This window comes from Odocoileus virginianus, chromosome 33 (genome assembly GCF_023699985.2).
Source record: "Odocoileus virginianus isolate 20LAN1187 ecotype Illinois chromosome 33, Ovbor_1.2, whole genome shotgun sequence".
NCBI classification, from domain to species: domain Eukaryota; kingdom Metazoa; phylum Chordata; class Mammalia; order Artiodactyla; family Cervidae; genus Odocoileus; species Odocoileus virginianus.
Genome location: NC_069706.1, coordinates 19,723,384 through 19,749,163, shown reverse-complemented (window position 1 = coordinate 19,749,163; position 25,780 = coordinate 19,723,384). Strand labels below are relative to the sequence as shown.

The following is a 25,780-nucleotide window of genomic DNA, read 5'->3' as shown; positions in this document are numbered from 1 at the left end:
AGCCACTGAACAACCAGGAAGCCCCTTTTCTTACTTTTTAAGTCTATGGGTTATCTTGAGACTTCAACTTCCACCGTGATTTACTAAAAGAAGATTTGTGCTATATATTTACAGCACTCTGGTATTGAGAGTTTAGTTAAGCTACTCTATGGCATTGCTGCCTTGGTTGACATCCATTTTGTTTGGCCAAGTGGCCAGTGGGGGCCTTAATCTGACACTAGACTCCACATGCAAGCACGTGTCCTAGATAAAAGCTCATAGAGTCATAAGCAAATGTAAGCTCCTTGTATGACTTCACCAACAGCCCCTCACCCTTGCCAAGGCCTTTCATTTGTATGCCCCTTAGATAAGACACATGTGGAGCTTTTCAAAATCTCACTCTTTCTACTTCACACTGACCATCCGGCCTTAGCCTAGGAACCCCAAATTACTCCACACATGGCCCCTAAAAAAGGTGTATTTCGCAGGTCCTCTGTCTCTCTCTGCCTGAACCCTACCTTGACTTCCCCGTGTGGCCCTAGGAGGTGTGTCTCGTACTTCCTCCAGGACTGGTGAGCAATTAACTTCTGTTTCCATTTCTCTTGTGGCCTTCTGTTGACCCTCCTCGCTGTCCAGCACCCTGTGCTCCAGGTAACAAATGTGCATTTGTAACAAAGTCTTAAAACCTGGTCACAGGAGCTCTGATGAGGGGGGCTTTCTGATGAGTAAGGAACCCTGCCAAGCTCAACAGAAACCAAAACCAAAAGGGTTTAAATGGAGAGAGAATTTTTTGCCACAGAATGGAAGCACACAGACCCTGCTGGATCTGAGGGTTTGGATGAAGTCCTGAATTTGGCCCCTCTCTGCTCCTCCCAGTCACAACTCCCTCCCAGTCTTATCCAAGTGCCAGAGCCAAGCATCTTATCAGCCCAGCAAGTTCAGTAGAAAAATGAAGTTGTCCTGATGACTCTGGCAGGAAAGTCCTGCCACACACACTAATGGTTCAGCTGGTACCCTGAACTAATTACCACGGGGAAGGGGGCTGGACATGCAAGGATGTGTGAGTCCTGGAAGTGGATGTGGGGACAGAGATGCAAACAGCATACTTGTGACTGACAAAGCCGGATGGTAGCACAGAGATCTTGGGATTCCTGTGGTGGGGATGCGTGGTGAACACATTGCAGAAGGCTTGACAACACACCTTCATCTTGAGGGCCCAAAGGCCTTCTGCCCCAAGTGAGTTGTCAGCTGTCAACTTCACATTGATTAGAGTAGGAAGCTTGCACCAGGAAATCCTTAGGATACACTGGTATTGGCAGGTATGTTGAATTTTTTATTGGGCCACCCACATACACTGTTCTTTTTGTCCCACTGCATCTTTAAAGGCATCCCAGGACACAGAAGTCAGCATCATCTGCTTTCTCTGCTTTTCTTACCAAGCTGATGGGGGAAAGTAATAAAACCTAGCTAAATGGGGATACTGTAAATTCAAAAGGAAGCACTGTCATTTTAGCCAGGGCCATTTAAAAAATTGTACTTGACTATTTCCTCAGCATCCACTGTTTTCCAAGCTGTGCTAGGTGCAGAAGATATTAGTATGGAACAAAACAGACCCATTTCCTGCTCTCATGAGCTGCCTCTTGCATCCCCATAGGAGATGTTCCAAACCTTTACTCTCTTTTCTTCTCAGCTGTCAGCCTTGCTTAACTCCTTCAAAGACGAAAGCCGGCAGCTATACCTTGCTATCCCCCGAACCCCAAGCCCGGGAACATCAGAGGCACGTGAGAAGACTGGTTCCCCAGCCAGCTTCCTGAGAACAGACTCGGATCCAAGAGGACAGCTGTAAAAGCCAGAAAAGGTGTCTTGAGTTCTGAGTCCAAAATGATCCAACAGTCTAGGGTAGGTAAGCTCGAATGCTTCAGGAGCCAGGCAGGTAACAGAGATGTGTGAGATGGGAAGAGTGTAAGACAATTGACGCTGAACAGCTGGGATTTCAAGAATAACAGGTGCCTGGGTAGTCTGCCTTTTAAACACTGCAGGAGGCCAATCAACCCCCTTCAACAAACCCACAGGCTGCATCTAGCTCCACATCCTACCAGTCTGCAACTGTTGCTGCCAACTCTTTTCAAAGAAACTAAGGAGAATCCTGCCTCATGAGTGAGAAACATAGCCACACCAGTTACCTTTAGATCCTAAGACAAGAATGCCTAGTAGGCCTGCTGGTGCATTCATTCATTTATTCATTTGATGAATGTTTCAGTTCAGTCCAGTCACTCAGCCATGTCCAATTCTTTGCGACCCCATGAACCACAGCACGCCAGGCCTCCCTGTCCATCTCCAACGCTCGGAGTCCACCCAAACCCATGTCCATTGAGTCAGTGATGCCATCCAACCATCTCATCCTCTGTCGTCCCCTTCTCCTCCTGCCCTTAATCTTTCCCAGCATCAGGGTCTTTTCAAATGAATCAGCTCTTCGCATCAGGTGGCCAAAGTACTGGTGTTTCAGCTTCAATATCAGTCCTTCCAATCAACATCCAGGACTGATCTCCTTTAGGATGGACTGGTTGTTTACTGAGGACCAATTAAGTGCAGGGTGCTGTGGCAGGTATTGAAGCTATAGTCATAAATGAACTGCCCCCATCCCCCAGCCCACTCCATAGAGCTCACATTTCCAAGGTAGGGATGGAGAGACAAGTCATGGAAATTAAACAAGTAAGTGAAATATGTCATGAAGAAAACACACAGAGAGGAGAGGCTACTTTAGAAAGTTCTCTCCAATAGATACACTGGGCTCTGGTCTGAATGATGGGAGAGAATCAGGACTGGGGGGCAGAGAGCTCACTCTAGGAATCAAGTGCAAAGGCCCTGAGGCAGGAAAGGAGCTCGGGGGTTCAGGAAGCAGAGGGGACCCCTGTGGCTCTAGTGAGGAGGGTGTGAGCCAGGGGCCACAGAAGTCAACAATAGCCAAGATCTTGGAGGCCATGGTAGGAGTTTTGTATTTTATTAAGTTCCATTGACCCACAACTCCTGGAAGGAGGCTCCCTCCCCAGCTCTGGACTAAAAACAAACTCGTATTCGGATGATGGTGCAGATGCCTATCCACTAAGAAGACAGAGGACCGAGGCTGCTCTGAGGATCCCAGTTTTCCTGTCACCTCACCTCCCAGACATCCCAGGGCACAACCCTGTACCCAGGCCCCTCTGAAACAAAAACCACCTGCCCAGGTGTCAACACGTTCAGCAGCAGCCGCCAACAGGATTCAGCCATAAGCTGAGACAAGGGTGAGGAGAAGGTTGCCTGCAAGCCTCGTGTCACTGATGGGGACCCAGAGTGGGCTGGGCTTCTGGGGGCCAGAAATGCAACATGCACATCCAAAGCCCAGGACAAAACTAGGGCTGTTTCATCCATTCCATCCACAAATATTTACTGGGAGCCTAAAATATAGCAGGGGTGGTTCTAGGTGCTGAGGACAGCAGTGAACAAAACTGATGGTAATTCCTGCCTAAAGGGAGAGAGACTTCCCCAGACTAAATTATATAGTATAAAGTCATAATTGCGATAAAGAAAATAATGTACGGAAGCAGGATGGGGAGTTCTGATGTGCATGGGGTGGGGGAGGCTGTAATTTTAAATAATGTTCAGGGGGAGTCTCACTCACAGTGAAACAGGGATTTGAGCGAAAGAGGGAAGCAAGTCACGTGGCTAATCGGGCAGGGCATTCCAGTACAAACAGCCAGTGGGAAGGTCTTGAGGCAGGTGTATGCTGGATGTTTAAGGATGAGCCCTGTGGCAGGCTGTCAGGGTGGGAAGGAGGCTGGAAGGATCTGGGGCACATCATCAAAACTCTTCGGGTCTGCAACCACCTGGAGGCTCACTCTCCACCTGCCCACCCTACCTACCATGGGGTCTTAGGTCAACCACCCCTCCCCCAAGAAACCTTCCGACCAGTGGAAAGTAAGTCTCCTTCCTTGGAAATAAAGCCTTTGGTTCCTGCCATTTCACTTGGGACTGCTCAGTTTCTGCCAGAGATGAATGTTTGTAGGTTTAATGCAGCCATAAATCACAGGCTACAGATTGCCAGAGTTTTCCATCTAGACTGGCAGTGGGAATTTTGAAGGGAAGTAGAGACTTCCTCTAAGTTGGACTAAGCCAATTCTGCAGTTGTAGGGAGGTGGATGATCCTAGAGCCTGTTATACAGACTGAAGTAAGTCAGAAAGAGAAAACAAATATCGTATATGAACGCATATTTACAGAGTCTAGAAAGATGGTGCTGCAAGGTATTTGCAAGGCAGGAATAGAGATGCAGATGTAGGCAATAGACCTGCAGACACAACAGAGGCAGGAGAGAGTGGGATGAATTAAGGGAGTAACATTGAAACATACACATTACCATATGTAAATGGTAAGCTGATGGGAAGCTGCTATATGACATGGGGAGCTCAACGGGGAGCTCAGCCCGGTGCTCTGGGATGACCTAGAGGGGTTGCGGGGGATGGGGGAAAGCTTCAGGAGGGAGGGGCCATACCTGTACCTATGGCTGATTCACGTTGTTGTATTGCAGAAACCAACACAACATTGTAAAACAATTATCCTCCAATTGAAAAAAAAAAAAAAGGAAGTCAGCTTTGACAGGAGAAGACCACTTTGGCCCCAACAAGGAAGTCTTTGAAACAAGAGGGCAGGCAGCCCGGAAAGGCTGTCAGGAGATCTGGCAGCTGGAATACCCGACCATGAGAATGAGCAGTAAATTACTGATTCAATTACATTTTCAGTAAAGAATCACAGAACATGTACTAAATTCAGTTATCTAGCCTTCTGCAAATTTACGAGTTCTCAATGTCTTTCCCCACAGATCCCCTTTGTGCTAAGAATTATTAGAGGCAGCCTGCATTGTTTGCAAACAAGAACGTGTAACCGTGAATGTTACCAAACACTCCATGCTAGGGAGTGTGAAGGGTCAGGAAGGGTCTTCCCGGAGTGTGGGTAATATTTGACTGGGATCATTAGGTGAAGAGACAAAATCAGAAACCAAGAACAGAGTGGTTTTATCATATTTCTGATCAGCAAGATTTGGGGTTTTCTTTATTACACTGAAGGAGCCCTTTACAATCCAGCCAACGAATTCAGTACATCATCGCAGAGAAGCCCAGCAAGGAGGGCATTTCCTTCATTGTGCAATGCAGAAACAGGCTCAGAGAGGGAAAGGAACTTGTCTAAGGTCACACAGTAGAAAGCAGGGACTTGAACCCCAGCTGTCTGAGGGTGACTTTAAAGTTCTTTAAAGCAACTCTAGCCTCCTCACTAAATTGACTGCCTCCCCAGAACACCTCCCTCCCCCTGAAACAGAAAAAACTGATTCAAAAATAGGCCTTCTTAGAATTATATTTATAATAATATAGTAATCTAATTATCCTATACTTCATAATTTGAGAACAAAGAATTTTGTTGTCTCAGCAGCTGAATTTTCTGGTGGAAAAGCAAGCACAGTCCACACCACGAATGTAGGTGCTTACACACCCTCCTTGACAGCCCACACGTGCTTGAGGGGGCCCAGCGCATTTTATTCTTCTAACTTTGGTGTCTAGCCCCGCGCCCAGCATGCCAATGTCAGGAAAGGTTTGTAAAATGAATGAATGAACGACAATGGAAAAAGCTATCCTACCTACTTACGAATCGCTCACATCTCTCCTTCAGCTCCCCTCCGATGCACCGAGTGGCTTATTAATTATGGATGGAAATGGAAGCTCTGAAACAGAAACCGACGTGGGTATAATCACACCCTGTGTTTGCATGATCATAAGTAGATTATTAAAAATGGATAAGGCAGCCATAATTGGGCTTCAGCCCACCAGAAATCTTAGAGAAAGCAGATGGAACAGTTGGGCATTTTCTGTGCTTTAATCTAAACCAGCAGAAAAAAAAAATTGATTAGAAGATTGTCTTTCACATTCCATTATCGATGTCCGGGCTATCATTAGCAAATGGGTCGCTGTAAGAGCTTTCCCCAGTGCAGAATCAGAGACATGGGGATTTTATTTAGAGAGAGTTAAACTTTGCTGTTTGTCAGGCCCTTCTGAGAGTTTGGGCATCTGGCCAAAGTTGTAAGTGAATTTTTCCCCAAACGCATTTTCCTTTCATTTGAAATGGGGCTGGAAAGGAAATGATATTAATGCATTTTCCACTGTTTATGCTTTAAAATCATCTCAAATACTCATCTAGAGGCTCCAGTGGAAATAACAAGAAGGCTTTCTTAAAGGGAAATCATGCAAAGGCTGGGATAAAGAAAATGGTGGCTGGATAGCACACATGCAGAAAGATGCCAGAAATGTGGAACAAGTAGAGTTCATATTCATTTATGTGAAAAATTACAACTGCGGAAACCCAAGTTAAAAGTAAATAACATGTAAATAATCAAGGAGGAACATTTCTTGAGAGCTTATATCATGGCCAAGTGGTCATATCGACTCATTTTATCCTCCTGACCGTGAGGCAAGTGTTACCATCTCCACTTTACAGAAGAAAACATAAGAGCTGGGGGTTAGAGGAATTAAGGAACAAAGGCCAATCTGAACGCAGCCCTGTCTGATCCATGTCTCATGCTCACCCACTTTTGCTGTACAGATGTCGGTCATTAAAATCAATATTATTTTTATCACTATACTCAGGAAATCTCACGTAAAGTCACAGGTATGAGGGCAAACTGAATTTTTATTATACAAACAGGTGTCATTCAATCTCTCTACCTTTCCTCACTTATGAAATGGGGGTGAGGGATTTCCCTTGTGATCTGGTGGTTAAGAATCTGTCTTGCAATACAGGGGACATGGGTTCGATCCCTGGTCAGGGAACTAGGGTCCCAAATGCTGTGGAGCAGCCAAGCCCATGCACCACAACTAGGGAGTCCATGTGCTGCAATGAAAGATCCTGCATGTGGCAGCTAAGACCCGAGGCAGCCACATAAATAAGTATAAAGTGGAAGTAATTGTAATATACACCTGCAGAGTTGTAAGGATTTAACTGATGTAGTTAATACTAGGGTATAAAATACCTACTGTATACCTCATATACAGTATCATTGAATAAAGGGTTGTTATTGAGACTATGTAGCATCTGTTGAAATGTTTCTGCTCTTCCATTGGAATGACATCCGGAGGCATCAGCTGAAAACTGCAAAACACCTTCAGAAATGACCCAGCGCTGCTCCCTCATTTAAAGGCCCAGAGGAGAGACACGACATGCCCAAGGCAGAGAACAATCAGGAATACTGCTTTCTGGGGCACTTTAAGGTCACTACTGACTTGATGACACGTCAGCTATCAGATGCAAGTGGATATGAACCTCTCCTTTTCTTCCAGAGCCTAATCCACCTACCCCAGAATGGACTTCCCACCACTCTTTACCACCAGAAGTGGTCAACAACTAAGCAGTAAGAGAAGCTTCCCTGGCGGCTCAGAGAGTAAAGAATCTGCTGGCAGTGCAGGAGAGCTGGGTTCAATCCCTGAATCAGGAAGATCCCCTGGAGAAGGGAATGGCAACCTACTCTAGTATTCTTGCCTCAAGAATCCCATGGACAGAGGAGCCTGGCAGGCTACAGTCCATGGGCATTGCAAAGAGTAGGGCATGACTGAGCAACTAATATATATATATATATATATATTTTTTTTTTTTTTTAAGGGATGGGAAAAGCTTTGGTTTCTTAGGGAAGGTATATGTTTCAGGGCCAGGCGACAAGAATAATCCTTTATCAGCAATGGGATTTCTATTTCTGGAAGTGACACAGGATTGAGGATTTACATACTGAAACATGCAAAAATAAGCTAACGAAACTGCACCAGGACTAGTAGATTAAGGAAAGCAATTACAGCTTGTAGAAAGAACCTCTGAGTAAACTATACCTCTCGATGCCTACCATTTGATGTCAGCCTGTAAGGCTTTGGGCTTCCCAGGTGGCACAGAGGTAAAGAGTCTGCCTGCCATCGCAGAAGATGCAGGAGATGTGGGTTCGATCCCTGGGTCAGGAAGCTCCCTTGGAGTGGGAAATGGCAACCTACTTTAGTATTCTTGCCCCAAGAATCTCATGGGCAGAGGGCTACAATCCATGGGGTTGCAAAGAGACACAACTGAGCATGCACACCTAACCAATCTTTATGCAACAATACCTCTATCTGTTGGGAAGCCATAAAATAATGTCTACGATATGACTTGGGATCCTTTAAAGGTGAGATGGTTGTACAGTACACGATCTACCCAATTGTACATCATCTTCTTGCCGGGCCAGTTCACTACTTAGCACTCTGAGGAAGGAGAGTGGTTTCACAGAATTAAGTGGAAAAGCCTTCTACAGTGGGCATCTATTGTTTGTGCCACTATCATTCACTGTTTTTTATACTAACCTAACCCAACGTTTCTTTTGTAGGATTTGCATGGGGCAGATTCCAAACCCTGCTTGAGAAATGGGAATATCCCACCTCTTAGATGTGATGAGTGGTTCAAAGGTGAGCATGTGATCCAACTGAAGCCAATGAATCTACAACCAGACATTTCCTGGGAATGCCGGGAGAGAAGAAAATATTCTCTTTGGTGTATTCAGAATCGCAAGGATATGAGGGCTGACACTGCGGCAGGCATCATGCCCCTGCAGGGAGCCTGAGAATGAAGTCAGCACACAAGGCAGAGGAACGACAGAGGCTTGATGCGTTGTTAATCCCTGTATCAGCCAGATCTGAAGCCCAAATGACCCCTGAACTTTTCGGTGATATGAGATAAAAAGTTCTCTTTTGCTCAAGCCAGCCTGAGTTTGTTTTAATGTCACTTGCGCACAAAAAAGTCCTGAGTCTTATAACCCTCACTGGTTTTGAGAGGTCTGGACATCTGGAGTGTTTGAAGCCTATGCTGACGGCCTGATTAATTGTGGAGAAGTCACAGCACAGTGCTAGGACCATCCATGGCCTCACCTTCCTTCTCTGCCCCTCAGGGAACTCAATCCAGGAACCTGCAAAATCTTCCAGCTCAGGATCCATGTGGAGGAAAATCATAAGGAGAAATCACTGCTTTCTACTGGGGAAGAAATGCCAGACCTGGACTGGAACTCTCATGAATTAAAAATGATAAAAAGATAAAAGTATGAAGCCTATGAAAACTGCATCATAAATGGACAGAGCACAATTATGCTTTTGAAAGTGATTTACCAAAGGAAATAGAAGTCAATTCCAATAGCATTTGCTTTGTACTTTCAACAAAATTGAAGAAAAAGGCAGACATCATGAAACAAAAACATAGACAAGATGAAAATAAAAAGATATGAAAATGATTCTGGTGTAGAGGCAGAAAGAAATCAAACCATTTAAAAATGCATTTGATAAATGTCCATTGACAAATGAATGGATAAAGAAGACATGATACAGACACATGATGGAATATTGCTCAGCCATTAAAAAGGATGAAATAATACCATTTGCAGCAACATAGATGGACCTAGAGATTATCATATTAAGTGAAGTCAGACAAAGACAAATTACATACGATATTACTTATATGTGGAATCCAATAAAATGATGCAGGCGAACTTGTTTACAGGAGAGAAAAAGACTCAGAGAGTTAGAGGTGGGCTTGTGGTTGTCAAGGGGGGAAGGTGGGGAGGAGGAATGTATTGGGAGTTGCAATTGGTATAGCCACACTGCTATATATAAAACAGATAATCAACAAGGACCTACTGTATAACACAGATAACTATCCTTAATATTCTGTAATAATCTATATGGGAAAAGAACCTGAAAAAGAATAGATATATGAATACATAGATACTTTAAATCACTTTCCTATACACCTGAAACTGGCTTCCCAGGTGGCACAATGGTAAAGAATCTGCCTGCCAATGCAGGAGATGTAGGTTTAATCCCTGGGTCAGGAAGATCCCCCAGAGAAGGAAATGCCAACCCACTCCAGTATTCTAGCTTGGAAAATTCCATGGATGGAGGAGCCTGGTGGGCTACAGTCCATGGGGTCACGGAATCAGACATGACTGAGTAACTGAGCATGTAAGCACACGTGAAACTAACACAACATCGTGAATCAACTATTTTCCAACATAAAAAAGTTCAAGTGCATTTGATACAGTAATAGCTAAACGAACAATGCAGAAAAGCAACTTAGCAACCACAGGGCAAGTGTGCACAAGTTCCCAAGGATTCAGAGGAAGAGGATCGAGATGAAAATTGTGAAAGGTGGCAGATATTAAAGACAGGCACCATGATACAGCACCAGGAAAACTCGTATCTGTGAGTGAAGCGAAAGTCGCTCGGTCATGTCCGACTCTTTGCAACCCCATGGACTATACAATCCATGGAATTCTCCAGGCCAGAATACTGGAGTGGGTAGCCTTTCCCTTCTCCAGGGGAATCTTCCCAACCCAGGGATCAAACAAGATGCCAAAACAAATGTAACAGAAGCAATGTTCAATATGAGAAAACAACATTTCTTGCGTTTAAAAAAAAAAAAAAACAAATCTGTATTTCAAAAGAATGCAAAAGTCATATCAGGAAAAAAAAAATCATAAAACACAGCAAAACTCTGATGTGTATTCCGGTAAAGTTCTAACTTTAAGGAAAATGACTCCACAAATTATCAGGGGAAAAGCTTATTTATAAAGGACAAGTCAGCCTGGCCTCAGACTTCACCTCTGCAGCATCAGACAGAAGGCAGAGTCGAGTTTTGGGGGTTTGGAAAGCCTGCAACCCCAGGTTTCTATAAACACAGCCAAGCTGCTGTCCCCATGTGTGGCAAAAAGGAAGCTATTTTCAGCTATTTAAGGCTCTGAGGGTTCAATGGCCACATTCTATTGAAATAATACTCCAGTCAACCATTGGCGAACTTAAAATACAATTGTGAGACGATGCACATCTGTGCTTATAAACTGAAAGATTGAATGCAATGGAAGTTTTTCTAGGAAAAGATAAATTACCAAAATTGACTCAAGAACAGTCAACCTGCTTAGATCAATTAGGGTGCCAGGCTTCTTGCTCGACCAGACAGAAGGCCTTGGAGGTTGTCCTGTCTCCGTGGATTTTTATCCGTGTTGGTTGCCAGTAGCAGGGAGATGCCCTCTATAGAACTTTTCTGTGCATGGCAGCCTTCCAGTCTTGGAGGAAAGTCAACCACCACATGGGCTCTGGCTTTAGGGATCTCTGCCTGCCCATGGCGTCTTCCCTCCTCTCAAGATGGGGAAAGTGAGGCTGCCTTCCAAGGCACCTTCAGACCAGCTTTATCAGTAACTGATCTGGCAGGAAACCCATGAAGTTTCTACAAATAGGTGAAGCTATTATTAATATTCCAAAGAATAGCAAGGAGAGACAAGAAGGTCTTCTTCAATTAACAGTGCATAAAACTAGAAGAAAACAACAGAAAGGGAAAGACTAGCGATCTCTTCAGGAAAATCAGAAATATCCAAGGGAATATTTCACCCAAAGATGGGCACAATAAAGGACAGGACAGTAGAGACCTACTAGATGCTGAAGAGATCAAGAAGACATGGAAAGGACACATGGAAGAACTGTACAAAAAAGCTCTTAACGAACAGGATTATGATGATGGTGTGCTCAGTAAACCAGAGCCAGTAAACCACTCCAGAATTGGAGTATGAAGTCAAGTGGGCCTCAGGAAGCACTGCTGTTAATAAAGCTGTGGCTGCAATGGATTTCCAGAAGAGTATTCAAAACTCTAAAGGACGATGCTATCAAAGTGTTGCACTCAATATGTCAGCTAATCTGAAAGACCCAGCAGTGGCCACAGGACCGGAAAAGGTCAATCCTCATTCCAGTTCCCAAGAAGGGTAGTACTAAAGAATATTCTAACCATTGAACAATTCACTCATCTCCCATGCTTAAAATCTTGCATGCTAGGCTTCAGCATTATGTGAACCAAGAACTTCCAGATGTTCAAGCTGAGTTTAAAAAAGACAGAGGAATCAGAGATCAGATTGCCAACATTTGCTGGATCATAGAGAAAGCAAGAGAATTCCAGAAAAACACCTACCTCTGTTTCATTGACTATGCTAAAGGCGTTGACTGTGTGGATCATAAAAAACTGTGGAAAGCTCTTAGAGAGACGGGAATACCTGACCATCTTACCGGTCTCCTAAGAAACCTGTATGCGAGTCAAGAAGAACCAGTTAGAATCCCATATGGAACAATAGATTGGTTCAAGATTGAGAAAGGAGTCCAACAAGGCTGTCTGCTGTCTCCCTGTTTGTTTAACCTATATGCTGAGCACATCATGAGAAATCAGGCTAGATGAATTACAAGGTGGAATCAAGATAGGCGGGAGAAACATCAACAGCCTCAGATATGTGAATGATACCACTCTAATGGCAGAAAGCAAAGAGGAATTAAAGAGCCTCTTGATGAGGGTGAAGGAAGAGGGTGAAAAAGCCAGCTTAAAACTCAGTATTAAAAATAAAACTAAGATCATAGCATCCAGCCCCATTATTCATGGCAAACATAAGGGGAAAAGGTGGAAGTAGTGACAGATTTCCTCTTCTTGGGCTCTAAAATCACTGTGGATGGTGACTGCAGCCATGAAATCAGAAGACAATTGCTTCTTGGCAGGAAAGCTATGACAAACCTAGACAGTGTGTTGAAAAGCAGAGACATTACTCTGCCAGCAAAGGTCCCTATAGTCAAGGCTATGATCTTCCCAGTGGTCATGTATGGTTGTGAGAACTGGACCATAAAGAAGGCAGAATGCTAAAGAATTGATGCCTCCAAACTGTGGTGCTGGAGAAGACTCCTGAAAGTCCCTTGGACAGCAAGGAGACCAAACCAGTCAATCTTAAGGGAAATCAACCCTGAATACTCATTGGAAGGACTGATGCTGATGCTGAAGCTCCAGTATTTTGGTCATCCAATGCAAATAGCCAGCTCACTGAAAAAGTCCCTGATGCTTGGAAAGAGTGAGGGCAGAAAGAGAAGAGGGCATCAGAGGATGAGATGGCTGGATGGCATCACCGATGCAACGGACATGTACTTGGGCTTCAGGGAATAGTGAGGGACAAGGAGGCCTGGAGTGTTGCAGTCCACAGGGTCACAAAGAGTTGGACATGACTGGGTGACTGAACAACAAAATTCTTAATATCTAAAACCAATGCCTTGGCATTAACAGACACACACTACCATATATAAAATAGATTAAAAGGACCTACTATATAGTACAGGGAACTGTACTTAATATTCTACAACCTATAATGGAAAAAAATTTAGAAAAGAATAAATATAAATGTGTGTGTATATATACACACACACACACACACAACTGGATTACTTTGTTGCACACCTGAAACATTATAAATCAACTATACTTCAATACAAAATAAAAATTATAAAGAGATAAAACCAATGCAGATTTTCCTCCTATTGTGTTGATCGTCCTAACAGGCACGGAGGGAAAGAGGAGGACTTAGATGTCCATCTTCTTCAGAAGCCCTTAATCTTCTCTTTTACACATTCAAGGACTCCTGAAATAACAGTGGTAGAAATGCTACCAAATCTTTCCTCTTCCCTGTGAATGAAGCTATTTAAAATCCTCTAAGTAATACACTCAACCACATGTATGAGTATAAGAATATTATGAACGGAAAGAGGCCAGACACCAGTGAATAAATCCTGCAAGTCACACTGTATGATTCCACCTCTATGAAGCTCGAGAACAGGTAAAATTAACCTTTGATGATAGAAGGCAGAATAGCCATGACCTCTGTGGGGTAGTGATTGACTGGAATGGGGCACAAGGGTACTAATTTTTTTGTTTTCTCTTTCTCTCTCTTTTTGCCGCACAGCGTGGCATGCAGGATCTTAGTTCCCTGACCAGGGATTGAACCCTCATCCCCTGCAGTGGAAGCTCAGAGTACTAACCACTGGACTTCCAGGGAAGACCATAGGAGACATTCTGAGGTGACAGAATGTTCTAGATCTTGATCAGGGTAGTGGTTACACTGGGGTATATAGATATAAAAACTGATCGAGCTGTACCCTTCAGATATGTGCATCTTACTGCATGCAAATTATACATTAATTAAAAAAAACCCTTCCAAGTAGATGAGGAAGGTGAACTGGTATAAAACAGAACTGAATGTTCAATGGGTTAAAATGCTTCTATGATTCCTTTTTTTAAATTTTATTTATTATTGTACTAGCTCTTCTGTGCATGGGCCTCCTGGGCATGGGCTTTCTCTAGTTGCAGCCAACAGTGGCTCCTCTCGTTGCAGAGCACAGGCTCTAGGCCCGCGGGCTCAGTAGTTGTGGAGCAGAGGGCTAGTTGCTCTGAGGCACGTGGAATCTCCCTGCGCCAGGGATTGAACCCATGTCCCTTGCATTGGCAGGGAGATTCTTATCCGCTTAACCACCAGGGAAGTCCATCTCTATAATTTATTTTGTGCACATTAGTCAGAAGCTGATTCTTTTCTCAGTCTGAAAACCAAGATTACATAAAAAGATCCTGAAGGACATAGGGACCAAAAGGAACACTTTTTTGTGTTTTCTGAAAAAGTACAGAATGTATTAAGTTCCTTGGGGATACGAGTCACCATCAAATGAACATATTCATCAGGACTGGAGAGTCTAGCCTGGACTGATGAGAGAAAAGGCAAAGTTTTTCTGCAAGAGAAAACAAGCATTAATAACCGGCTGGAGAAAATTCTTCAGACAAATTGAATGTGACAGAGAGGGGAAGGGGCAGGCCTTGTGAGGCAGAGAGTCTTTAAGGGCTTCAGGAGGCAAGAAAGAGGATGATATGCAGCTTGAGGGAGGCATCTTAGGGGCCCGAGGTGGTGCCTTCCTCCCCAGGAGGTAAAATTCCAGGCTGATCTGCTGCACTGCCCTTCGTCAGGGCAAATGCCTGGGGATCAGACCCAGCAAGGAGATTACAAAGCCTAGCTGGGAGGAGCCATCCATGAGCTTGCCCCGTAAAACACGGGTTTCTCATTTGTCATCGTATCTGTCATTTATTACCTATAATAGAGTAATAGTGTTGCTCAGTTGTGTCCAACTCTTAACTGCCCTCTGGACTATAGCCCGCCAGACTCCACTGTCCATGGAATTTTCCAGGCAAGAATACCTGAGTGGGTTGCCATTTCCTACTCCAGGGGATCTTCCTGACCCAGGGATCGAACCTGCATCTCCTGTGGCTCCTTCATTGGCAGGCAGATTTTTTATCACCACACCACCCAGGAAGCCCTGTAATGCTGTATTAAAAATCTCCTCCTAAACTCAGAGGTTTCAAATAGCAATCACTTATTTTTGCTCACATGTCTACAGATAGGCTAGGAGTCAAGGTTTCTCGATCTCAGCACCGCTGACATTTTGGGCCACATGATTCTTTGTCATGGGAGGCTGTCCTAGGCTTTTGTGGGACATTTAGCAGCATCCCTGTCCCCTAGCCAGTAAATACCCACAGCACCTTCCTCTTAGCTGTGTCTCCAGTCATTGCCAAATGTTACCTGAAGGGCAAAATCACTTTCAGTTGAAAACCACTGGTTCAGGTTGAGCTTGGGCTGGACTCACCTGGGCAGGAGTCTAAGTCCAGGTGTCTCCCCTCCTTCAAGGACTGTTGGTTATAGAAGCACAAGGGAGCAAGCCCAATGACACAAGCACATTCAAACCTCTGATCATGTTATTGGGTTAGCCATAAAGTTCATTTGGACTTTTCTATAACATCTTATGGCAAAACCTGAACAAACTTTTTGGCCAATTCAGTACCTCCACTAACATCCTTTTGAGCAAAGCAAGTCAGAGGCCACCCAACACTGATGGAGAGGACACAGGAGTGAGGATTTAGGGAATAATAATCCAAACTAATCCAGCCATCAACACCACCATTGTCTGATAATTGTTAGTCTATTAAGTCCTCTGGGCTTTCCTAGTGGTTCCATGGTAAAGAATCTGTCTGCCAAGGAGACTCGGGTTCAGTCCCTAGGTCGGAAAGATTCCCTGGAGAAGAAAATGGATACCCACTCCAGTGTTCTTACCTGGGAAATCTCATGGACAGAGGAGCCTGGCAGGCTACAGTCCATGGGGTTGCGAAGAGTTGAATATGACTTAGTGACTCAACAATAACAACAAATAAGTTCTTTACCTTTTATCTTAAGTTATCTTAGGGGACACCCAGGGAATGTGATACAATAAGCAGGGAGTGGAAAATTCTCATGAATCAGGGGAATATGATTACATCCTCCTTCAGGATGGGTTTTCATTTTTATTCTTCAATCTATGTACAAAGGTTATCTCACTCCAAATAAGAGAGAGCTGGGCGGCAATGGCAAAGAAACTCACTTTGACTTGGAATTGGAAGACCTGAGTTCTAGTCCTTGTTTTGCACTTACTGTTTGATTCAGATAAGGCAATGGCACCCCACTCCAGTACTCTTGCCTGGAAAATCCCATGGATGGAGGAGCCTGGTAGGCTGTAGTCCATGGGGTCGCTAAGAGTCAGACACGACTGAGCGACTTCCCTTTCACTTTTCACTTTCATGCATTGGAGAAGGAAATGGCAACCCACTCCAGTGTTCTTGCCTGGAGAATCCCAGGGATGGGGGAGCCTAGTGGGCTTCCATCTATGGGGTCGCACAGAGTCGGACACGACTGAAGTGACTTAGCAGAAGCTGTTTGATTTGGGGCAAGTGTTTTGACTCAGTGAGACTTTAGTTTGCTCAACTATAAAATGAGGCTATATCAGTTTTTACCCAATAGGGTCAATATAAGGGTTAAGTTACATAATGTACGTAAAATGCACATGGTTGATGGCCTCCAAGATGACTCCATCAATTCCTTCCTCCTATGCACATGCTGCTCCTCTAGAGTGAGATGAGGTCTAATTCCTTTTTGCCCTCACTTCGAGACCAGCTTCAGTGCCATGCTCAACTACCAGAAGCCAGCAAAAGTGAAATTCTAAAATAGCTGAAGCTAAGTTACAGGAAGTCCTGCAGCTTCTGCCTGGACCTCTCGGAACACTTGCTTTTGTGATGCTTCTTCTCAGAACCCGCTGTCATGCTGCTAGAAGCCCTAGCCTGGTGGAGGGGTCACACATCATCCCTCTGGTTGACGAACCCAGCTAAGCTCATGGTCAACAGCCAGTATCACCCGCCAGCATTGTGAGTGACCCCTCTTGGACATGCATCCCAGGAGAACCCTCAAGATGGTAATGGCCCAGCTGACATCTGACCACAACTGCATGATAAATGCTGTGTAAGAGCTGCTTGGCTGAGCCCAGTCATTGAATGGAACCATGAGGGACAGTAATACATTATTGGTTGAAGTGACTAAGGGGTTGTTTGTTACCCAGTGTCATGCCATTGTAAGGTATTATTTCAGAGCTATATCACACTACACACCTAGGGGAAACACCACACCCATTCAGCTCAAGCATAGTTATTATGGTGAACAAGAGCTTATGACACTCAGAAGCCTCTTAGTCTGATAATACAGCATCCACTCATTGCTTTGAAGGAACCACTGGTTTGGGAAGAGGGTTCCCATATGGGGGTGCCAGTTTTAGAAAACAAATACAGGATATACAGTTAAATTTGAATTTCAGATAAATAATGACTCTTTTTTTTTTTTTAAGTTTAAGTATGTCTCGAAATTGTTGGGATTTACTTATACCAAAAACAAAATTCTGTGTTTACCTGAAATCTAAATGTAACTGAGTATCCTATATTTTATTTTATGTGAGCAAAACACTACTCCCAAACCTGGTCCTAAAAGGGGGGATGACTACATTAAGCTAATAACGTATTGTATTGCCCTCGCCATGGTTATCACGTTAGGATGGCTGTATTATTCAATCCAGGACAATCAGAAAGGAACTCTTTAGAGGGTTTGTGGGAACTATCTGAGGGGACCCTGTTTCTTTTGTTGAAATGGGATCTGTATTGACGTGAAGCCCTGAACTGTCACAGTCTGAGGATAGATATAACCCAGAGGAAGCAAGTCCAAAAGACAGAGCATAATGGCCTTGTTTGTGCCCTGGATCAAGCCTTTCCTGAAGCTGCCACCAGGTAGAAACGTTAAGGGCCAGTGCACATTTTCCCCCACATTCCCTTTCCACTTCTGTGGTGACCCTGGAAGCCCATGTTAAGATGAAGTCTCCATGAGCTGGGTCCCTCAGTGACACTAGGCGATGCTGTCCTCTGTGACACTTGAAGGATATGTAGCATGAGCAAGAAACAAACCTTTGTTGTGCAAAGTTTAATGATTATGTTGGGGTTGTTTGTTATGCAGCATAGCGCCTAGCCTATTTAGTCTGTCTAAGTCAGGTTAGAATGAGAACTAGACAAAAAAATGGTTGGTATTCCCACATACTGAAGTTGAGCTGTAACATTTCCATATGGTAAACATTTTAGTAAAAGGTTTTTTTTTTCCCCCTCCCTCTTAATTTATGGTCTTAGTATCTGAGTGGGCTGGCTTATTTTAAAGAGACAGAGGATTCAATTATTTCAAAGAGGTAAGTATATGTCTGTGAGCTCCTGCTGACTGGTGGTGATGAAATAACACAAATCGGGGAATGATAACTGCCAGAAAGTGAGTATCTCTGCTCAGCCTGCTATTTAGGGCATGGTGCATGGTTCACGTCCCTCTGTGTGCCATGCTGAAGATCATTCCCGTTTTCTAGATGAGAAAAGCAAGGCATAGAACAGTTAAAAAAAGAAACCCACCCAAATCACAGTGAGTCAGTTGCATTGTTCAAAAATCTGCTGGATTTAAAAATGTTCAAAATGTGAAAGCTTTTAAAGACTTTCAGGTTGAATGCAAGATTTTAGAAAGCAGCTGGATAATTTTATAGTGTGTGAAACCTGCTGCTAAGATGAATGCAATCAATCTTAAAGGCCTCGGAAAATCACCACAGTCCACAGTAGAGTGTCAGGGTTTTTCGACGCTGTGGCAGGCGTGGGGATAATCATCCGGCCTCACATTAAGTTATGGTCTCTCTAACAGACAGCAGAGAACAAAAGGGAGAGAGAAATCAACTTGAACACACAGAGGACTTCTCCCCAAGACCAGCGGGGAGGAAGGTGAGTGAGAAGTCACACAGTCCTCAAGCCTGAAACAGAGCCGGGAAGTGGGATGGCGGAGGCATGTGTGAAAGTGGAGACTTCCTTTCTAAAGGTGCTCAAAGGAGAATATTGCACAACCACACTCAGGAGCAATCCGGATGCTTTAAAACAATGCTGTGCAGAAACTCTGTTTTAGCTACACCAAAAGCCACTATCTTTTGCTCCAGTCTATGCGAACATCAGTCCATTTCTATTCCAAAAATCTTGCTTGAACCCCTAGGATGTGTTGGAGACTATAGCAAATGTAATCAAGGAGAGGAGGCTAGGATTTACTGAATACCACAGGTTCTGTACTGGGACAATGGTTCAAATTTCCTCATTTAGTCCTGGTAATAATCCTCAAAGGTCTTTTTGCCCCTGTTTGCCAAATGAGGAGACTGGGGCTCAGAAAGAAGACATGACCTTGCCCAAGGTCACACAGTCAGTGGCAGAGGCTCATCTGACCCCCAGTCCATCCTCTTGCAGCTACATCTTGCAGCAGCCGTGTAACCACAAATGAGACACACCTCCTGCAATGAAAGACCTTTTCAGTGATTTGGAAGGAAAGGACACATATTAAGATAATAATTACAAGATTCCAGAAAACACACAAGGCTGGCCTGAGCGGGCAAGAATTCAAGGAGAAAATGAGATTCCCAACTGAATAAATGTTTCCTTATTTATTCTTCCGAACATCATGTGTTGAGAGTTAATCACACCCCTGCTCTGTGGCTTGTCACCATCATGGGTCTGTGACAGCCTCTTTCTTATGTATTTATTAATTAATGTACTCGCTTTTCTCCTCGTTCCCTTCTCCCAGAAGCAATCCATCCTCATATATTTCTTGGGCATCTTTTTGCTTGAGTATGTTCTTGCAAAATGTATTGTTTGGCATGCGGGTTTAAAAGATTTACATAAATGATATTATGCAGAATACCTCATTCCTTTTCCTCACTCCGGGCTCGACTGCTAGGGTGTATCTGCGGAGCTTCGTGTCTATCTAATCTGCTGATGCCGAGAGCTGCGGCAGACTCCGGCTGCATGTCCCCACGCCTGCCCACCCGCTTCCACAGCGATGGACACTGAGACAGTGCCCAGCTCCCCACCTCTAGGACCCCACTGCAGTATCTTTCCTTGTACATGTCTTTTTACAGAGCTCTGTGAGGCTGTCTTTGGGCTATCTGCCCAGGAGTGGAACTCTGGAGTTTGATATGTTTAATTTGACAGTCATGTCAGATTGCTGTTCAGAATTACACCAGTCTGCCTTTCCTATCAGCCTTCCCTGAGAGTTCTTATAACCTCTTATCCTCTCTGACACATGGCATGTATCTAATTTTTCCTAGTTTAATAGGTGTGAAATGACATTTCAAATTGCTTTAATTTTAATATCTCTAATTACAAATGAGTTTATGTAAAGCATACAGTCTTTTTTTAACTGCCTACTGTGTGCTGTGGGTGATCTGGAACCAGCAGGTGATGTGGTCCGGGATCTCACTAAGATTTCACGAGGGTACAAAGCAAGACTGAGCTTATAACAAGAGAGGCATTAAAGGTGAGAAGACAGAATGGTTTGCAATGAAATTGAGAACATCACTGTCCAACACTGATAATACATTGGCAAGCGCTGATTGAACCTCTTGGCCCAATGCACCAACACATCTGAAGGACCAATTTACGTCTGACCATCCTGGAGTGAAATCAGACAATTAGAATCTTTTGTTAAAGAGAGGAAAACTCAATTTGAAAAGACTGGAACTTTACCAAAAGGTGAATTTGCTTTATCAAAAAGCCTTATCTTCAGCATCCTACTAAGTTGCTAATTGTGTTGCTAAAGAAATACAGCCATAATTAAAGAGACATCATAAGGCCCCACTGAAAAGTAGCCTGAGTTAACACAGACTCTCCTATCAATAGAAATTGTAGATAAAATATTACAGTAATAATACATAGTTGAGTTCACAAAAAAGAAAGGGAAATCTCTGAATGTCAGACATGAAGAGAACATGGATGGAATGGTGCCACAGTGGCCCATAGAGATAACAAACCACATACAGGCCTTGGTCGATCGAGTTGTTATGCCCCAGAAGACTGAAGTTGTGACCCTAAGCTCATGGGAGGTGGTTGCCTGGAATCAAGACCCAAGTATAGAGCTGTGAAACTTGCATGGGTTGTCATCGTTGGGAAGGAAGACAAGAAATTCTTTCCAATGGCTCAGGGGAACTGTAAGGAATTTTGTCTTTATTCAGGGTCTGGGAAGAAAAACTGAAACCCTGAGCTTGTGTCAAGCATGGGGCAGGAGTCCCAAGGCAAGAAATTAACACCAAACTCTGTCCCAGTGCAGCAGCAGTAAATGTAAAACCACTCAGTAGAAACAGTTCCAACCCGGGATACATGGTCCTCATACTGCAGAAATGATCCCCACTAAGATGAGCTCAAAACTTTAAAATGAAAAAAACCACATCAAGAAATAATCCATCATAAATAATGGAGAGTAAGATGATATGACAAAAAGAGATGATTAAAATGCATTGAGATGATTGAAATGCATCTCTTTGAGAGATGAGAGAAATGCATTACAAGGTGTAACATGTGTCTAACAGGAGGACCTAGCAGGAAGAAGAGTGAACAGAGGAATGAAAAGAAAATACTGAGAGATGTTGGCTTGAGAATCTCTCAGAATTGATGGAAAGCATTAATCTTCAGATTTAGGAAACAAAGTATGTTCTGATCAAAAGAAAGCAAATCCATACTTCAGATACATTGTAGTGAAATTACAGAATATCAAAGAGATAGTGAAAAGCAACCAGAGATGAAAGACATATTTGCCTGTAAAGGAATCACAGCTAGATTCAGAGAAGATTTCTCAACAATGCCATGAAAGTTCAGAAGATGCTGGAATTATATCTTACAAGATCTGAGGGAGAATAACTGCCAATCTAGAATTCTGTAGTGAATTAACTATTAATCAAGGGTGAAGGCAAATAAAGTCATTTTTAGAAAAAAGATATTTTCCCCCTCTATCTCAATTCTTTAATAAGACCTACTATTGGTAACATAAGCAAGAACAACATTTTAATTAAATACACACTAATTACACTAGCATAATGCATGTCTGTTACAGAAAGAAGAATAATAGGGGATATTATGAGATTCAATCAATCACCACTGTAAAGAATTCAAATAGAAAAGTTCCAAGCAGAAGAAACCAATAACTAGTAGGTTACTACCACAGTATAATTTTCAAGGAAATATTTTTAGAAAAATAGTTATTGACAAAATTTACTAGTGAAAACTACCGAAGGGCAAGCATACTTCAGTAAATAGCTAGAAAACACAGGAGGAAGAGGATCCTATGGATAGATCTACAGAGAAGTTTCCTGTTTTTTTTTAAAAAGGAGGTAATAATGGTAACAGGATGTAGGCTGGTAAAATATTAATAGGTTCTAGACTGTGAAATTAAAATTGTAAGTGTTAGTCACTCAGTCGTGTCTGCCTCTGCGACTCCGTGGACTGTATCCTGCCAGGCTCCTCTGTCCGTGGAATTCTCCAGGCAAGAATAACTGGAGTGGGTTGCCATTCCCTTCTCCAGGGGACCTTCCCGACACAGGGATTGTACCCGGATCTCCTGCACTGCAGGCAGATTCTTTACTGTCTCAGCCACCAGTGGAAGGATAACCTCTAAAGGAATATGTGTTACAGATAACGTCCAAAGTAGTTGAAGGAGAGTCAGCGTGGCCGTGAGCTGGCTGACGGCCTGGAGCCAAGGAAGAAATGTAAGACGTGCCCCCCGTAGGGCATCCTCATCCACTCCAGAACCACAGACGTTTCTCCTAACAGCACCGAGGCAGGTTATGAGGGGACTGATAACTGCCCCATTCTTTCTGGCCTGGCAGCTGGACAAACTCACTGCTCTTTTCCCTGGGGAGCCAGAAGCCCGTTTTCACCTCTAATATGCACTCTGACACCATCAAAGAATTCCTATTTTGTGAGCTCCTTTGGGTAATTGCAAAAGCAGGCCACATCTCTGAAATAATAAAGTTTCTTTGCCAAGCAAAGAATATGTAGACCAGGCTAGAGGTGACCTCCCTGACATGAGTACAAAGGATATGGTGCGGACTGAATGCAACTTAAGGAGCCTTGGGGAAATCTCGTGCTCCTAGACATCAGGCCACTCTCACTGGGCAAAGTGACCCGCAGAATCTCTGATTCCACACGCTTCCACTTACCTTTGTAATCCGGTGTCCATCGCCATCAAAACCAAACCCCGGAATTGATTTGGTGTCAAAGATGGCATGCACACTGGCCCACAATCTCAGCTGCTTATACCAGCTGGCAGCAACAGCATTGAAATTTCCTTTTGAGTAAGTGAAAGGCTACTCTTCCATCTTATTTTGCACAACTCTGAGCATTTTGCTTCTAGAAAATGATCATTTATTTTACATTAAAAAGCTGAGGCAAAAAGACATAACCTTCTGTAAGGATCACATTCATAAGTGCATTGAGTTGAAGGCAGTCACTTTCCACTGCAATAAGATGAATTCCACAAAACGTTGTGCGTACATATTTATAAATTTGAGGGAAATGGAAATATAGTTTTCATCATGCTCTTAGAGACATTTATAAGCCAAAATGAAGTTAGAAGCACCTAAGATATGAATTCTAACAGGAGGGGCAGGTGGGGGGCATATTGGGATCTTTGGGTGAAAGGGGGCAAAACTGCATATCACCTTTAAAAAGCATATTAATATGCTACCTTGAGTTGGAGAAAAGAGTGGAATGGCTTCCACCCTGGAAAGAAAATTTCCCATAACTCATAAAAGTTACCTATGTAAGAGCTTTTGTGCAGAGAAGAAAACAACATTGAGAAATACTGCTCTAAGGTGTGATTTAACTTCTCAAATGTGATTGACAGGTCATTCACAATTACAACTCTTCGAAAGCTATAGGCAGAAAGAAATATTGTTCCTCTCCTCCTTACACTTTTGTTCTTTTCAAGAGCTCCTTCCAGGTTTCCTGAGAAGCTTTTCATTCCCTCATGTGTCAATAGTGCAGTGTGGTTTCAGTGGGCGCCCTGTGAGCGAGGCTGAGTCCTGCCCTGCTCAGGTGGTAGAAACACTCATTGATCCATTCAGCAAACAGGTATCCACGCGAATGGTGCCAGGCCCCATTCCAGGCACAGAGGAGATGGCCAAGGACAAGGTGTGCAGTAGCACACAGGTGTTTAAGGACATTCAACGCAGTGAGGGAGTGTGTCACACAGGGTTACTAAGGGATGCATGGTGACATCACAGTTCAGTGCTGCTCACAGATGGGGCGGCAGGGCTGCCTGGTGTTGTGCGGGGATGTGTGGGGCTGGGAGTTCCTGGTTGGACAGTGAAGAGCAGCGTCACGTGGGGCTGGGCAGTGCTGGGACCGTGTGTGGTGGAAACGGTAGATCAGCATCATCGTGCCTGAGTCCCAGGGTATGAGGCCAAGGCAGGTTCTTATAGGAAGAAAAAGCACTTCTTGGGCTCTTTCCGAGGCTGCAAAGGGCAGTCGGGCACACACCCCAGCAGACCCTGTACCACCCACCCCTCCACCTGGCACAAGGAAGAGCTGGATCTGCAGTGGCCGCCTCCCACACACGCCATGGTCCTTTCAACAAATTGTCTCCTCTCTCAATCCTGCTCTTACTCTTCTCGATGACCCTTGCCCTTTCATAAATGCAGCTCCAGGAGCCTCCGCTGCTGGGTTTCAGCAGCCGTGGACACCTAGTCGATAGCTTTTCATAATGATTTTTCTCCCCAGCAAGCCCAAAACTCTTCCACTACAACACACCTGGACTGAACTAAACAAGGATGTCAAAGCAACCAAAGAGGCAATTTATCGTTTATGATTTTTAAGGATTCATCCCACAGCTGCCATAAGAGATAGGAGCCTCCGCCAACTGTCAAAAAAGCCTCTTTGATCCAACATTGCAGGGGATATTGAATATGAAGGTTGGTGCTTGTTAGGTCTGCTGGGAACACATTCCAGTGGAATCCAACATGGCCCATTCAAAAATCCCAGGTCATGGGATGTTGCATCCTGAGTCCCAACTGCATGATGGATTTTTGCTCAGAGAGATTCCAGAGCAAGACAAAGGAGTTTTAAGTCCATTTTCTCCAAATTCAGTCATTACAAACAACTCCCACAATCCTGGCCATATTCTTGCACTATTGTTTATTTTCTATTTCTCCTTATAATCCACTCAATGTTTTTGCTTACATAAATAAATTTTTTTAGGTTAAAAAAACTTTGTTAGGACCATAAATGGAAAAATAGTATCTCTTGCCACAAATGGTAGGTAACTGTAAAAATAAGTACAGACAAGAAAAAAAGAATAAACTAACTATGTAGTGTTACAATGTTAGAAAGGTGTTAAAGACCTATCAACACCAAGCAGATCTTTTCCTTGACTCAACTGGAATGAGAAATGGGTGTTGAAAATGGAATGTTTTTACCATGTGTTTAGATGTGTGTAACAAGAGTACATATCATCTCAAATCACCTCAATGATCACTCCAAACTACCTGGTTATGACTTGTTCTCCATTCAGGTTATACAAACCTAGTCTAACTCTCCGATTCAACAAATGAAAATATGGACCCTAAGGGCACACAAGTCATCCACCCAAGATCAAAGGCAAGTTGATGAACTCAGGGGAACTAGAACATGGGTTTCCTAACCCCAGATCTCAACTCT

The 25,780-nt window shown here is 43.7% G+C and overlaps 1 protein-coding gene and 2 long non-coding RNA genes across 4 annotated transcripts in view; 1 reads left to right on the top strand and 2 right to left on the bottom strand.

The window, feature by feature from the left end:
* The window catches only part of HS3ST2 (heparan sulfate-glucosamine 3-sulfotransferase 2), a 110,563-nt gene that overhangs the window by 61,362 nt on the left and 23,421 nt on the right, over positions 1 to 25,780 (bottom strand). The window lies entirely within an intron of this gene.
* On the top strand, positions 17,014 to 19,750 carry LOC110142370 (uncharacterized). 2 transcript variants are annotated; one of them, XR_011485460.1, is made up of 3 exons: positions 17,014 to 17,210; positions 18,960 to 19,036; positions 19,544 to 19,750. It is a non-coding gene; the product is annotated as an uncharacterized lncRNA (long non-coding RNA). The 2 variants fall into 2 exon arrangements; XR_002315303.2 differs by having other exon boundaries at positions 18,960 to 19,750.
* LOC110142369 (uncharacterized) lies at positions 19,327 to 24,278 on the bottom strand. The gene is made up of 2 exons (XR_002315299.2): positions 24,036 to 24,278; positions 19,327 to 19,587 (listed from the first exon to the last, which is right to left on the bottom strand). It is a non-coding gene; the product is annotated as an uncharacterized lncRNA (long non-coding RNA).